General features: G+C 44.9%; 1 protein-coding gene across 1 annotated transcript in view; it reads right to left on the bottom strand.

Annotated features, from left to right (window-relative positions):
• Positions 1-14,768, bottom strand: part of LOC135211391 (zinc finger protein 436-like) — a 36,148-nt gene extending 21,380 nt beyond the window's left edge. The window contains exon 1 of the mRNA XM_064244704.1: positions 14,626-14,768. The gene's annotated coding sequence lies outside the window, so the exon portion shown is untranslated. The remainder of the gene's footprint in view (positions 1-14,625) is intronic.
• Positions 14,769-16,475: the final 1,707 nt, after the last annotated feature.

The following is a 16,475-nucleotide window of genomic DNA, read 5'->3' on the forward strand; positions in this document are numbered from 1 at the left end:
ACAAACCGCAGGTATTTCCTGATCGGGGATGGATGGGGACGTGAAAGTATGCGTCCTGAAGGTCTAAAGAGACCATCCAATCCCCGGTCTTAAAGCTCAAGCACGGAATTGAGGTGTCTCCATCTTGAACTTCTGCTTGGTAACGAAGCGATTTAGACTGCTGACATCCAGAAACGGGGCGCCACCCCCCCTGACTGCTTCGGCACTAGGAACAGACGGTTGTAAAACCCCGGAGAACTCCGGTCGAGACCTGTTCCACTGCCCTGCTTCTCGATCATTTGATCTAGTAGATCGTGAAGCACTTTCTGCTTTTTCTCCCTGATACGACGGAGACAAATCCTTTGGTGTCGAAGACAGCGGGGGTAACATCAGGAAAGGAATTCTGTACCCCTTCTTGACGATGTCCAGAGAACCAAGCGTCGGCACCTCTCTCTTCCCAAGCTTTCGCGAAATGTAGAAGCCTGGCTTCCTACCGGTGTCTGAAGGACTTCCCTCTCACTTCTTGCTCTTGGAAGGAGCGGGAGTCTTGCCTCTGAAAGAGCCTCTTCTCGAGGTGCTGGCTGGCTTCGAGGAAGAAGCGGGATCGAAAGGGCTTCGATTTCTTCAAAGCAGAGGACCCAGAAGACGAAGAAGTAGTAGGCTTCCTAGAAGACTGTGCCAGAAGGTCTTGGGTTGCTTTCTCCTGGAGACTGGCAGCTATGTCCTTTACCATAGACTGGGGGAAGAGATGTTCTGAGAAAGGAGCGAAAAGAAGATCCGCTTTTTGCGCTGGTGAGACCGACTTTGCAGTAAAATTGCAAAAAAGTGCTCTTTTCTTAAGCAGTCCCGTGCTGAAATGAGCAGCCAATTCCTCAGAACCATCCCTGACGGCCTTGTCCATGCAAGACAATACACTGGGACAGCTTCCCCCAGACTGATGGAATCAGAACTCCTGGACCTGCATCCAATACTCCCAGGCACCAGTCAAGAAAATTAAAGGACCTCTAGTGTCCTGAAGAGGCCTTTAAGGTGAAAGTCTAACTCACTATGCGTCCAAGAGACCTTCGAGGAAGACAGAAAAGCATCTTCTGGCGGCGTCTACAATATACCAAAGTCTCCTTGAGCTGAGGCTGGAAGCTTAACTCCGACGTTTTCTCCCGTCTCATACCACATACCAGCTTTGCCACCGAGTCTTGAAGGTGGTAAAGCGAAAGAAGTCTTGCCTGAAGCTTTCCTCTTTTCCATCCAATCATGGACCTTTCTAAAAGCTTGCTTCGTAGAAAGCGACTTCTTCATTCTCACAAAGCCCGAGATCTTAGTAGCTTTGGATGACGAAAACTGAGAGGGAGGAGTACGTGGAGCTTCAGGTTGGAAAGTGTCTGCAAAGACTGACTGTAGCAAAACACGAGTCAAAACCTTGTAGTCCGTCGAAACTGGAGCCAACTGCTGTTCTTCGTCCACTTCGACGAAAAGCGTCACTAATTTCCTCTTCAGACACTGGAGAAGTCGGAGGAAGTAAAGAAGAGTCACGAGCTTTCTCAAAAGAGAAAGAGCGGCGAACAGGAAGAGTTCCCGCCTCCGCTTGCGCTTGCGGAAGTGGAAAACTGACGTCCGTAGGCGCGCGCTTGGCGTCCGAAGCCAATCTACTGGCGCCGACTGAACGCGCTGCAAACACCACAGGTGTACACCTGGCGTCCACTGGTGCGCGCTGAGCGTCCACTGGTGCGCGCCAAGAGCGTCCACTGGTGTGCGCCGAGCGTTCCACTAAAACTCGCGAGCGTCCACTGGCGCTCGCGAAAACTTGCACCGAGTCACGCTCGGCGTCCACTAAAGCGCGTTTGACTTTCACAGAAGCGCGCTCGGCATCTAAAGAAACGAAAGCGCTTCTTATCCACAAGTTTCGTAGCAGCGGAAACAACCGCTTCACGAGAGCGGAGCAACAAACGAACTCGCCTCCTCTAGAAAGTTGCTGGGGAGCAGAACGAACTCTAGAGGGAGACTCAAACGGAGAGAGAGACGAGCGAGAGGAGAGGGAGAGGGAGAACGCCTCGACCTCTTCACAGGAAGATTGTCATCCTTCTTACGGCGACGTGGAACAGTCTCCTCTCGAAGGAAAAACATCTCGAGTTTGCTGCTGAAGAGACTGGAGAATCTTGCTTGTAGGTGAAGCCTCCTTTTCTGGGGGAGGGGCTGATCCTGTGAGCAGGCGCAGTGGCGAGGGGACGCCTTCTTGCTACTCCCAGGAACCGCCACTTCACGCACCTTAGAGCGACTGCGGCGCTCGAAAGAAACATCTAGGAAAGACTCCGCCTCCGAATAATCCTTACGCTTCTTCTGCGGAGGAAAAGCAGCAAAACGCACTATCAGGCGACGAGCAAAGTTCCGGAGAAACAAACCTTGGAACGTGAAGCGTCCCGAACTCGAGCCGTCCTTTTCAGCGGACGTGATGCGGTATGAGAGCTCCACCCCTTGCGCGGGGAGGAAGCTTCAGAAGAAGAAAAGCACTCCTTGAGAAGACGTGCAGCGCACGCTCCTTGGCAGTCTGGGTAGGTTCGTCAGAAGCTGCCGAAAGCACGCCAGATCGGTGGGGGTTCCTCGTAACCCTCCTTCGACTTTCGACATGCTCTCTCCCCGTAATCTGGGAGTCAAGCAGAGGTCTAGGGTTCTAGAGGCGGAATGAGGCCGATCTGACGCACCCTCCACTACACAAGGGGCACTTTCACTGCACTTCTCTTCACTTTTGCTCTCCAGAGCTAACACTTTTGATTCTAAGTTACGAATCGATTCAAGAATTAGCGATAATGTATTACCTTCTACCGACACTGTTTCAGGGGCCGGAGGCAACACTACAGGGGTAGGAGCATAATCTACAGAAGGAGGGTTAGCGGGAGGAAGAATTTAAATCTTGCCTACCTGAAACACTCCTGGAGGAAGACCTCCTTAACCTATCTCGCTCAAGTTTCCTTAAGATAGGTTTCATACGCCTTCCATTCCGACTCTGTTAATCTTTCACACTCCTTACAACGACTTTCAACGTACATTCATTACCCCCTGCAAACTTTACAAACAGAATGTGGGTCTACTGAAGCTTTCAGTAGCCTACCTCTACATTCGGGACATAGAACAAAATCTAGCGCTAGCAGAACTAGACCCTGACATCTTGATCAAAGAAAAATCAATACCAAATTCAAATCAAACCAAAGTCAACGTGTGCCAAGCCACGATCCAATTCAGATACCAAAGAAAAAACCAAAAGGGATACTCAAGTAGCTAGTAAGTTTCCAAAATCTGGACGGAGGTGCTGCAAACAGGTGTTTCAGCACCGGCGACAGAAAAATGATATTATTATTATACAATAAAGTTTCATACATACTTACCTGGCAGATATATACATAGCTAAGACTCCGTCGTCCCCGACAGAAATTCAAATTTCGCGCCACTCGCTACAGGTAGGTCAGGTGATCTACCGGCCTGCCCTGGGCGGCAGGACTAGGAACCATCCCCGTTTTCTATCATATTTTCTCTCTTCCACCTGTCTCCTGCGGGGAGGTTGGGTGGGCCTTTAATTGTATATATCTGCCAGGTAAGTATGTATGAAACTTTATTGTATAATAACAATATCATTTTCATACAATCAACTTACCTGTCAGATATATACATAGCTGATTGGCACCTTTCGGTGGAGGGTAAGAGACAGCTACTATATGGAATAGACAGGTAAACAACATATGTTGTAGGTATAAATAAAACCCTTGGTTCCTACCTGATAGGTGGTAGACTTCGTGGGTGTTTGCCCAGTAGTCTGCATCACCTCAAGAAAACTTTAGCGAGATATATGATCTATGGCCAAGAGTTCTTGTGGGTCTGCCGATGGGGTCTTATCCGCTTACTCGGCAGAGCCTAAAAGGACTTTGTCAATGGGTGCTGATCCACTTATATGACAATACACCTTATGAAGGAGCACACAAACCAATCCCGACCACCTGATCCTAACCATATGTTAGAACTAAGGATTGTTCCGAGTTATCCCCGAACTCGTCACAACAACCGTAACTCAAAACCACTACGACACATACTAAATTTCAAAAAAAAATATATACTCATCTAATTGGATATGACAGGATCTCTTACTGAACAACATAGACGGCCGCCCGTGCTAAACCAAGTCCTCCATGTTCGAAGAGACTCCAGACCATATCCAAAAAGAAGAAAAGTATATACATTTAAGGATTGGTGTCGGCTCCCGTACCCAGAATCGTATCCGCCGATACGAAAGGACCTAGAGAAAAACACTTCTCATATGTCACTACGAACGTCTTTCAAGTAATGAGATGCAAATACTGAGTTGCATCTCCAAAATGTCGTATCTATGATGTTTTTAAGCGACATATTCTTATGAAACGAGAGAGACGTCGCTACCGCTCTCACTTCATGAGCTTTTACTCTCACAGTTGTAACTGTTCGTCAGGACAGACCTTATGAGCGTCTGTAATGACGTTTCTCACAAAGAATGCCAGCGCATTCTTGGACATCAGTCTTGTGGGGTCTTTTACCGCGCACCAAAGACCTTGTCTAGAGCCTCCCATCTGATGCTTTCTCTAAAGGTTATGAACTTCAGAGCTCTAACAGGGCATAGAGACTCTCTGCTTCTCTGCCTAAGAGACTGATATGCCTTTGACTTCGAATGACTTAGGCCAGGGTGATTCGTGGGATTCTCGTTTTAGCTAAAAACAGGGTATTAAACGAGCAAATAGCTGAGTCTCCTTGAATCCTACTTTATCCTGCAGAGCATGTAATTCACTAATTCTCTTTGCCGTAGCTAAAGATAATAGAAATAGGCATTTTCTGGTGATGTCTCTAAACGATGCCAGATGAGGAGGTTCGAATCTTTCAGATGAAAGAAACTTGAGGACTACGTCTAGGTTCCAGTTCGGAGGTACTGGTTCCTTCGACTTTGAAGTCTCAAATGATCTTATGAGATCGTGGAGATCTTTATTATCTGCCAGATCTAATCCTCTATTCCTGAATACAGCCGAGAGCATACTTCTGTATCCCTTTATTGTGGATACGGCTAGATGAGATTTCTCTCTCAGGAATAGCAGGAAATCAGCAATTTCCGCTATAGAGGTAAAGAGGAGGAGGACAACTTCTTGGATCTACACCACCTTCTAAAAACCTCCCACTTCGATTGGTATACTTTCGTAGTGGAGGTTCTGCGTGCTCTCGCGATCGCATTGCTTGCCACTTTGCGAGAAAAGCCTCTCGCTCTGGACAAGTCTTTCGATAGTCGAAAGGCAGTCAGAGCGAGAGCGGGGAGGTTTTGATGGTACCTCTTGAAGTGTGGTTGTCTGAGAAGATCCGTCCTTCTTGGTAGGGATCTTGGAAAGTCTACGATCCACTCTACCACCTCCGTGAACCAATCCTGGGCCGGCCAAAAGGGGGCTATTAACGTCATCCTCGTCTCCTTTGACGCCACAAACTTTTTCATTACTATTCCCAGGATTTTGAATAGGGGAAAAGCATATACGTCTACTCAGACCAATTTAGCAGGAAGGCGTCTACCATAAGTGCTCTTGGATCTTCCACGACCGAGCAAAAGACTGGTAGCCTTTGAAATGAATGTTGCGAAGAGATCCACATGAGGTGTCCCCCACAGCGACCAGAGATCTAGACAACACTTCTCGTGTAGGGTCCACTCTGTATGAAGGACCTGGTTCCTCCTGCTGAGTCTGTCCGCCCTCACATTCTTTACTCCCTGTACGAACCTTGTCAGAAGGAAGATGTTCCTGTGAGACGTCCAAAGCAATAGGTCTCTCGTCAGTTCGTAAAGGAACGAGGAGTGAGTCCCTCCCTGTTTCCGAATGTAGGCAAGTGCGGTGGTGTTTGTCCACGTTTACTTGCACTACTTTGTTTGACACCAGAGGTTCTAGACTCTTCAAAGCCAGATGCACGGCGAAGAGCTCTTTGCAGTTTATGTGCCAAGTCACCTGTGCTGGTTCCCAGGTGCCTGACACCTCTTCTGAGCCTAATGTCGCTCCCCAACCTTTCCTTTCGCCGACGCGTCGGAGTACAACACTAGGTCTGGGTTCTGTGTTTTTAGAGAGATCCCTTTGTCTCTTCCAGAGGGGGCAACCACCATTCCAGGTGCGATCTTATCTCCACTGGAATGGGAAATACGTCCGAAAGCTGTCCGGTTTTCCAGCTCCAAGACTTCTTGAGGAAGAATTGAAGCGGACGTAAATGCAGTCTTCCTAGTGGGAAGAACTGTTCGAGCGAGGAAAGGGTCCCTAGAAGGCTCAACCATTCCCATCGCCGACGTATGTTCCTTCCCTAAGAAGAGAGAGACTATCCGCAAACCTTTTGCGATTCTCTCTTGCGAAGGAAATACTCGAAAACCCCGAGAATCCATCCGAATCCCCAGATAGACTAGGTCTTTGTCTGGGGGTCAGCTGAGACTTCTCGAGGTTCACGAGCAATCCCAACGCTTTGATCAAATCTAGAGTTAACTTTAGGTCCTCAAGCACTGTCTCTCTGATCTTGGCCCTGATGAGCCAGTCGTCCAGATACAGAGAGATATTTACTGCCTTTGAGGTGAAGAAACCTCGCCACATTCTTCATCAGGCTTGTGAAGACCTGAGGAGCTGTGGACAGGCGAAACACAAGGCTCTGAACTGAAAGATCCTTCCCCCCGTCATGAAACGGAGTACTTCTTCGATGAAGGGTGGATCGGGACGTGAAAGTAGGCGTCCTGGAGATCTAGAGACACCATCCAATCTCCTTGTCGTAATGACGCTAGGACTGAAGCAGAAGTCTCCATGGAGAACTTCTCCTTCTGAACAAATTTGTTCAGAGAGCTGACGTCCAGTACTGGTCTCCAGCCTCCTGAGGCTTTCGCAACCAGAAAAAGGCGATTGTAAAACCCCAGGGGAGTTTGATCCAGTACTAGTTCTATCGCTCTCTTGTCCCACATTTGTTCCACCATCGATCGAAGAGTATCCCTCAGCACAGGATCCTTGTACTTGGCTGATAGTTCCCTTGGTATTGACGTTAGGGGAGGAGTGTTCAGGAAAGGGATACGATATCCCTTCCTTATGATAGCCACTGCAGAAGCGTCTGCGTTTATCCGTGTCCAGGCCTCCACCAATCCCAGGAGCCTGGCACCTACTGGTGCTTGGAGGAGAGAAGCTTCATTTTCCCTTTTTAAAGGACGAAAGGCAGACCTACCTCTCTTCTCCGGAGCCTTCCTTCTTGCGGGAGGTCTGGAGGTCGGACCACCTCGAAAGGGCTGAACAGATGTACTAGGTCCTTTCTTGTCAGATGCAGAAACAGGTTTCTTCTTCCTTGCTGACTGCGTCAGAAGATCCTGAGTCGCCTTCTCAGTTAAAGAATGCGCAATGTCCCTCACTAAAACTGAGAAGGGAACAAAAAGTCAGGGATAGAGGCGAATACAGTAGAGCTGCCCTCTGAGCGTGTAAGACTGCCTTGGTTAAGAAGGCCCCATATACAGTCCTCTTCTTTAGAAGACCTGCTCCAAATAATGAGGAGATTTCAAAAGAGCCATCCTGTACCGCTTTGTCTATACAAGACAATATGCATAACAGGGCTTCAGGTTCGATTCCTTCCGAATCATGGGCTTTCTTGGACATCACCCCAAGGGACCAATCTAAGAAGTTGAAAACTTCCAATACATGAAAGAGTCCCTTGAGGAGATGGTCCAGTTCAGAAATACCCCACGTAATTCGTGCCGAATTGAGACCTTGTCGACGTGAAGCGTCAACTAAGGTCGAAAAATCTGCTTCCGACGTAGAAGGGAGAGCAATACCCATATTCTCTCCCGCTTGTTCTGATACCAAATGCCTCTTTTACCAGCTAATCTTGCTGGAGGCATGCAGAAGACTGTTCTCACTAAGTCTTTCTTAGACTTCATCCACGAGTCTAAGGATTGTAGGGCCCTCTTCATCGAAATGGTGGGCTTCATTTTGAGAAAAGACGAAGGCTTCTTCCGTCTTAGCACTCGAAAAGAGAGAGAGCGGAGAAGGAGGAGCGGCAGGAGTCAACTCGTCTCCATACTCCTCAAGAAGCAGGCAGTCAAAACCTTATAGTTCGACAGTCTTTCTCTTCCCTGATATTCATCATCCGAGATTTTCTTCCAACTCGGGATCTACATGAGTCTCCGCTCCCCTTTCCGTTACGTTCCTCTTCTGGAGGAGACAAACTCCTAATAGGAGAGGGGCTAAGGAATGATAATCTTTCCTCTTTCCCGCTTTAATAGCCTTGGAAGGCGCCACAAGCTCAGGCTTCTCTTGAAAAATAGAAGACGCTTCCCGCTTGAATGACGCTTCCCGTTCGCCAAGCGTCCTGGCTGACGTCTCTCGCTTACTTGGCTGCTGACGTCTTGATGACGCCTCGCGCCTGGAAGACGCTCCGCTCTCCAAAGGCGTCCTACTTGGCGTCACAATATTGGTCGGAGCGTCACGTCTATGAACAGTTTTCAATGACGCTTCATGTCTAAAAGACGTCTTACGTCTCTCTGGCGTTACGAAACTTTCGTAAGCAACCGTTCTCGCTCTCGAACCCGAAGCTTCTGTAAGATGTTAGAAGCTTCCCGTCTGCATGACGCTTCTCGTTTAGCAGGGGAGAGAGGACGAGACTTCTTGATTGGAAGCGTCACGTCCTTCCTACGAGGCGCTAAAACTCCCACTAGAGAGGACAGTTGCTCTTGAACTGCCATAATTATTCTCCTTCGACGCTTGATCCCACGTCCACTTGCATTGACGGCCTTTCGTCAGCACTCGGGGGAGAAGTAGGAAAGGGTACTTCCGCGTACTCGTCAGGTGACGCTGACGCCACCTTCGCCTTCTTAATAGAAGAGGGAGCGTCATCTGAGAAACGCTCTGGGCTCGAATCTATTTCAGGTTCTTGCATATGACGCTTCAGCGGTCTCGACAAGTTCGACTCCTTCCACCCTCGTTTAGGAGAGGGAGAGGGAGAGGACGAGAAAACACTCACGAAGGACGCTTCCTAGCGCCCTTGAGCAGCCTGCCACGAAGCAGAGCTAGCTGAAGGGACGTCTGACCGTTGGGGATTCCCCACGACCTCCTTAAGGCTTTCGACTTTCCTTCTCCTCTGGGCATGGGAGCTTGGAAGAGGTCTAGGCCTGGGAGCGTCGCAGGGACGATCAAACGCCCCCTCCACAACACTGGGAGAACTCACTTCACTGTAATGCTCACTTTCACTAGCCTTACCTTGGAAGTCCGCCATCTTGGACTTCATGTCTCTAATCGTAGCTTTCAGATTGGCGATTTCCGAGGCCGAATCCGAAAGTACACTCTGAGAATGAGATACATAGGGAGAATCTAAATCAGTAGGATTAGAATTATCCGTGAAAGGCTCAATAGGCCTTGAACTCACACCTTTCAGACGTCTAACCCTATCCCTCTCTAACTTCTTCAAATAAGAAGTCAAAGTCTTCCACTCTTCTGCATTTAATCCCTCGCATTCTTTACAAGTATTATTAGCAGAACACTGAAACCCCCTACATTTACGGCATACAGTGTGAGGATCAACCGAAGCTTCGGTATCCTCACCCTGCATCCTACATTCACACACATTATCACACTCACATTTGAATCAGACATACTGAGGAAAAATCCAAAAGAGTAATTCCAAAAAAAACAGTCCACAGTAGCGAATGCCAAAACCACGATCCAGATACGTCACCAAAAGCCGAGAAACGATGATCAAAGGATGAAATATGAATCTAAGGTCAGGAGGTAATAAAGAAACAATGTTGATACCACCGGCGACAGAGAAAATATGATAGAAAACGGGGATGGTTCCTAGTCCTGCCGCCCAGGGCAGGCCGGTAGATCACCTGACCTACCTGTAGCGAGTGGCGCGAAATTTGAATTTCTGTCGGGGACGACGGAGTCTTAGCTATGTATATATCTGACAGGTAAGTTTGATTGTATGTATGATAGGATAGAAAATGGGAATGATTCTTGATACCCGCCTCCCAGCGGCGGGAATGGGTACTAACCACCTGACTCCCACTGCGTGTGTCGTAAGTGTTTAAATTTCTGTCGGATTCGGAAAAATACAGCTATATATATATCTGACAGGTAAGTTTCATGAACAAAATGCAGTTTACATAGTTTTCAATCCAACCAAAGCATTAAAAGTAAGAAGGTTTTCTTATGTTTTCTTATGATTTTTTACAATTTTCGATGATGTTCCGGCTTGACGATATCTCAAGAACAGAACCCCCATTGTAAACCGGGACTGGCTGTACATTTTAGGAAGCCTAGAAGGGTTTTAAATTCCTATATTAATGATAGAAGTATTGGCTGGTATCAGCCAGAAATTCATCGATACTGGTACCACAAAAACTAGTCGAGACCACGGATACCAATACTTGGCCAGGTCCCTAATATTTAGCATCCAGCAACGGTCCAAAGAAAAACAGTTCCAACGACCTGTGGGCAAAGACCCGAAGAAAGAAAGACATAAATGTGGTCCTAATGAGACCACATCTATCTTTCAGTCTAACATATTCTTTGAAATGTGATGAAAGTACAAAGCCACGGGCACGTGCACTCTCTGGTGACATAACCATCTGCAGAGAAGTTCCTCATGATCTCATAGGACTCGGAAGAAGGCACGTCCTTAGACACTTCTGCACTGGCGAGCGGAGAAAGGATTATCATCATCCAGCAAAGGGTGTCGATTCCTTTACAGGTTCAGCAGCACACCAATTGGGCAAAGTACGTACTTGGTAAGTTACTTATATAAAAACCTAATATACAGACACCAACTTACACACAAATAGGGTTGAAAATTAATACTGTGTTCAGAGCATTCCCCTTTTCCACCCACTCATAACCTTAAATTTTGTTTTGCACGCCTACTCTGTCAACACAGTACTGTATGTACAGTGTACTGTGTTTTAGAATGAAAAACACAGTATTGTATTGATTTTATATACTATACTATACAGTGGTACCTCGAGATACGAAATTAATCCGTTCCGAGACGGCCTTCGTATCAAGAGTTTTTCGTATCTTGGAACACATTTTACATGTAAAATGGCTAATCCGTTCCAAGCCCTCCAAAAACACCCCAGTAAATTATATTTCCAGGCCTAAAACATGTTCTAGGGTTACGACGGAAGAAATATGACTCCAAAAAGGCAAAATACTGTACATACTCGAGTAATATTCAACTGCATATAATGTTCAACCCAATTTTTACTGCATACCTATATTAGTACTTTAGCATATGTCCCTTAGCAATAAGCCTAGCCTATGTAGGCGGTTGCTACTGTAGCCTAGTCTATGATTCTGACATCTAAACCTAAGAGCTAAAAGCTTAGAATATGCCAATAAAATGTATAAATAATCAGTATGTACTCATTTCAAATAATTATTAATTAATCATTAACTATAATACACAAACAACAAAAAACAAACCTTCCAATCGATTGTTTACATTCAGTATGGAACGAGCGCCAAGCAATCATTTTTCCTAGCGGGAGTTTTAAAATTGTTCTCGGTGGTCCGGGCAAATCTCGGGACTTTATAGCAACAACCTTTCGTATTCTTGAAAACTTTTCGTATGTAGAGCAATAAAATTTTTTGTATTGGCTTTCGTAACTTGGATTTTTCGTAACTTGAGCCTTTCGTATCTCGAGGTACTACTGTACTTAAATAGGCATGAAGAATACAGTACAATTCAATATACAAATGGCCATCCAGAATGTAACTCATTTTAAGTAGGGTGGTGTCTGTACTTATAAATATATTCATGTAATATGTCATCATATCAATTCATATTTACTATACATGCATATATACATAATGCATATGTATATGATTTAATATTTGATGAGGAGGCCCACCTCCCTAACAAAGATACATAACTGCTCTACATTACAATCCTCCCCGAGAATCATAGCAAGGATAAAATGTTCATCTCTATAATGTCCCCCAAAACAGGTACTACCTATGTCTTAGATCCCCAAGACTAGGAGATTTGACCAGCAAATGTCTCACGGTCAAGGATCCAATACAGTCCTCTCAGAATGGAGGGTTTTCTCCTAACATTATTAACCCATGAGTGAATCTTGTACGTATGTCCAATCCTTATAGTCTTGCCCTTGGTCATGTTTACTCCTCTGAAGGTCAATGCTACTATGGCATCTAACACAAGAACAGCTACTACTGGAAGTTCAATGGTATCAAGCTCCAAGCAGTCAACATTGTTTCTGTAGATGTGCTGTTATCCCATCTCCCAAAATTACCCAACCCTTGGTTGAGAGTACAGCGTACTACTTGAGGAAGGGGTAGGGAGTTGGTTACCCGCAAGAAGGAGGTGATAAGACCAGCTCTTCTAACCAACCTTCTCTACCAAAAAGCTTTCCAACAAGAGCAAATGTTCTACAAAAGTGGGGTAACATTGAGGACTATCATTGCCTTGGCCCTGCCAATCACTGACTGAAAGATTTACTACCTTTTGTTTATGTTCTTTTGTGTATTTTCATAATATTCGCTATCTTCTGTTTATACTTTTTATTCATCCCAAGGGTTTCATACTAGGTATGCATGGAAGCCATTTTGCTAGTTACTGAACCAGACAGCAGGGCAGTAGCCTTCAGTTTTACCAAAAAGTATATACAGACAGTGGGGATCCACCAGAAAGGAGGGAAAGAAGGCTTAATATACTCACTAATGACCTTTATACTTTTGTTAGTGACACTTTTTCATGTCATCAAAACACTCAAAAACAAAGTTCTAGCTTAAGGGTCAGAGCAACCACTGCATTGTGTCCTCATTCAATGGTGCCTGAAGAAAAAGTATTTTTTCTTATGTGTATCAGTAGATAAGATCAGATAAGCAATGTGGGATTAGGATAGTTTAAGGGGATCCAGGAGTGTTGCCATCTATGGGGATCGGGGATCAAACCCAAGTGTTATCTGTATCCCATTTACATAAAACCAAATGCCACTGTCAAGCAGCAATTAGTTTAATTTGCATGGCATGGTAAGATTGAGAATGGTTTGGTATTGCTTCAGATAGAATTCAAGTGTAATGACCATTTCTAACTGTCTGGGGTAGGCTAAGTCTGCAAAATAGCCCAGGTCAATGATGGGTCAGCATCTTGCAATTTCCATTCAAGCTTGAAAATTTCATCTATCAATGCTACCAACTAAACCAAAGTACTGGTAGGGTATATGCATGAACCATGAGTTTTGCTAGTCTGATAGGGTAACTGAGCAAGTGGCGACATGGCAGCCACCTCTCTCGGAACGCAGCCACTTCCCGAAAATGCGCCTATACCATTATTTCATATTTTAGGAGAAAACACTTAGATTGAGAGGAGCATAGAGGTCTTGGTGTGCTGCCAGGATGGGCCAAAACTCTTGACTGATGGTCATGGCAGTGAATGCAAGTACTCTTTTGGGAAGATGGCTGTGTTCGATCAAAGGTGACCGTTATGTCGCCACTCAGTCATTTACCCTACTAAGGTAAAATACTGAATGGCTGACCTCTACCATAGTGCAACCAACCAACCAACCTACTTCCCAAAACTCGGAAATTACTATGGCCTTAATTTGTGACTTGGGAGAAAAACTTGCTTAGAGAGGAAAGTAGGTAGAAGTCTTGAGGTGTTGCTTCGACAGACGCTGGCTCTTGACTACTGTCTATCCTGGGTTACAGGATGTATTAAAGTACTTGGAGTGACTACATATCCGCGGACGATCGATTTGTGTGTGCTGTCAGTAAGGCCGTGGTGGAACGGCGCTTCGCACCTTATCCGCATATTTAAAGATTCTTGGCAAGCACAGCATGTTCTGGCAAGAGGTAATGTTGTGCTGTGCGCGCTAGCCACAGGGGTTACAGTAGGGCCGTGGCGGAACTACAGGAGCTCCGACCGCTGTGTCAGCCTTCACATCAAGTGGATACTTAGAAAAAATTTACGTTTCACGGGAAATATCGCGGATGGTATTTTGGTGTAAATTGGTCCAAAATTGGTCGGATAAGTGACTTTACGGATATATTTTGGAATTCTGGACAATTTTATTCTATGCATTTTGTTATTTGGGGTAACGGTTTTGGAAGTGTAGGATCTGTCCGTGGATCTGTAAACTACCCTGTACTTTATTAGGAAGGTGGTCGTGCTATGATAGAGGCCGACCATTCGGTATTTCACATTACAAGTCTTGCAATTCAACCTATTAGTCTAGGCTAACCATTCCGGCTGTTACTGTAAACAGGGCGAGTATAGAACGACAGGAACTGGTTCCACGGGCGTAATCAACCTAGGTAACCTTCCCTAGAATGCCAGGTCCTGACCTAACCAGACCTTACCTTCCTAAACTCAATTCTAGGTAGGTAGTGCATAGCTAGGTAGGGCGCCATGTCCTGGCCTGGCCAGGGGCTTGGACGTAAACGGAACATTCTATAGGTTATATTTACCGAAATCTGTTTACCAATACGGATATCAGGGTAAGTCAGTTTAGCTGGGCAAAAAGTCTGCCGGTATTTAGGCTAGGTAGGTACACCTAAAGGCCGGGCTAATGAACTTACCGGGGGGCACATCACACAAAAGGCTTAATATTTCTAACCTACTAGGGTACAAAACACTTACTTCGCACACTACACATTTCCACAATGCAAATCTTCTATTTCTTGTTCTCTAAGCTTCTTAGGTATCCAAGCTGGCGCTTCAAAATAAGGCTTAATTCTTTTGGCATCGCCGAAAGTTGGTTTTCTTTCTTTAGTTTGACAACTTTGACATCACAACACTCAGTGTTGCCAACGTTTGAATTAGCCAGTGTCTACTATAGCCATGGTTATAGCGAGTTTTAACGCCAAAAATTTTTTTTTTAAACAAACAAATAACTTAAGTTTGCGCTAAGCAATCATGTTTACATAATAAATTACTTTGTTATTGTATGGTTAAATGTATGAAACTATTAAAGAAATGGTGTACGATGATTTACAGTTACATTAGCCAATAAGAAAAAGATTGAGGCTCAGGTTTCTCCGCCTGTCTTCTTTGGAGAAGCTATTCCCGACCAGCGTAATTTTAAAATGGCTAGATTGTAATGTTAATGCTATTTCAGCTGCTGAGTTCGAAGTACAGTAATATAAATTTTGAATTTCATCTTCTCGAAACGAGTAGCCTACTTCAAAGGAGGTATTGAAAACACGCAAACAACCCCGGCTAATAATATTGTCTTGCCGATTGTGTGATCAGTGGCCAATATTCCTGATTAGCAAGTCAGTTCAGGTCTGAAAAAGTCTTTAGATTTCGAATACATCTAATGAAGGAAAGCCGAACACTGGGATCAGACATGCAGCGTACTTCAAGCAAGTAAATACTTGCAAAACTGATCAAGTTTGGGTAGATCTAGGTAATAACTCCGCGTCAGGTATTTGTCGAAATTACAGTTTCCTATAGTATTTAGGATGATTATTAAGAATTTTCAGTTATTTTTGGAGGGATCGACTGTAATTAACCCCCAGGAGCTAGTAATAAACACGGCGAAATACATTCGACGCCCCAAACCCAAGTGGCTTTCGCATTCGAGGGACCGTTCTTTGCAGTCCTTGCGGAGTTATTGCCTAGAATTACCAAAGTTTCCGTTGACTTTAGCTACTATTAACCTTTTTGTTTTGTTGCGACTTACTGAAAATTCATTATTTGGACTTTCATTGGTTTTCATTTTACAAGAGGCATCAATTTTTTTTTGTTAGTCGACCGGTCAATCGAAATCTTAGCACTGATTTCTGTAGTGTCAAAGTAGATACCACTGATAAAGGCATTTAGCGAAAAAATTCAGCTGGTTTATATTAATCAGTAAATTATCACTGTTGTATTAGGAACTGCACAATGAACCATTGTTCGACAAATCTACGGATCAATATTATCAAAATATATTTAATACAAAGCACTTCAGTGACACATGGTTCTGTCTTGCCGTGGAACCATTTTTTCTACTTTCCAATTTGTTTTTTCATGTCATATCAGACCAGGGCTTTGAAGCTGAATGCAGTCAGTGCAAAATGTAAAATAAAATTTTGATTGATCAAGTCCGTTTTTCTGGTCAAAATCCATTAAAAGTAGGCATTCATAATAATTCTTACCATATAATTCGATATCTGCTGCAGTTGACCCAATGATCTGAGTGAAAAAAAAAAAAAAAAAAAAACTAGCGAAATGCACAGCCGGCCAAAGCGTGCATAGCGCCAAAAATGACAAACGCTGGAGTAAACAACGCTAAGTTAGCGTCGTCTTTCATCAAAGAAAAAACCCATTCTTCTTCTTTCCTAAAAAAAACAAGCGTTAATAGAGCGAAGTTGAAGAGCCACTCAAGATCGTACATAACATGACCTTCCCTAACGAATCGGCTACAGAATAGGGTATAACTAGTTATTTCTATTTAGATGCAGTTTAAGCAACTAAAACTAGATGAACTAATGACATTCGGGCGA

This window comes from Macrobrachium nipponense, chromosome 4 (assembly GCF_015104395.2).
Source record: "Macrobrachium nipponense isolate FS-2020 chromosome 4, ASM1510439v2, whole genome shotgun sequence".
In the NCBI taxonomy this organism is placed as follows: domain Eukaryota; kingdom Metazoa; phylum Arthropoda; class Malacostraca; order Decapoda; family Palaemonidae; genus Macrobrachium; species Macrobrachium nipponense.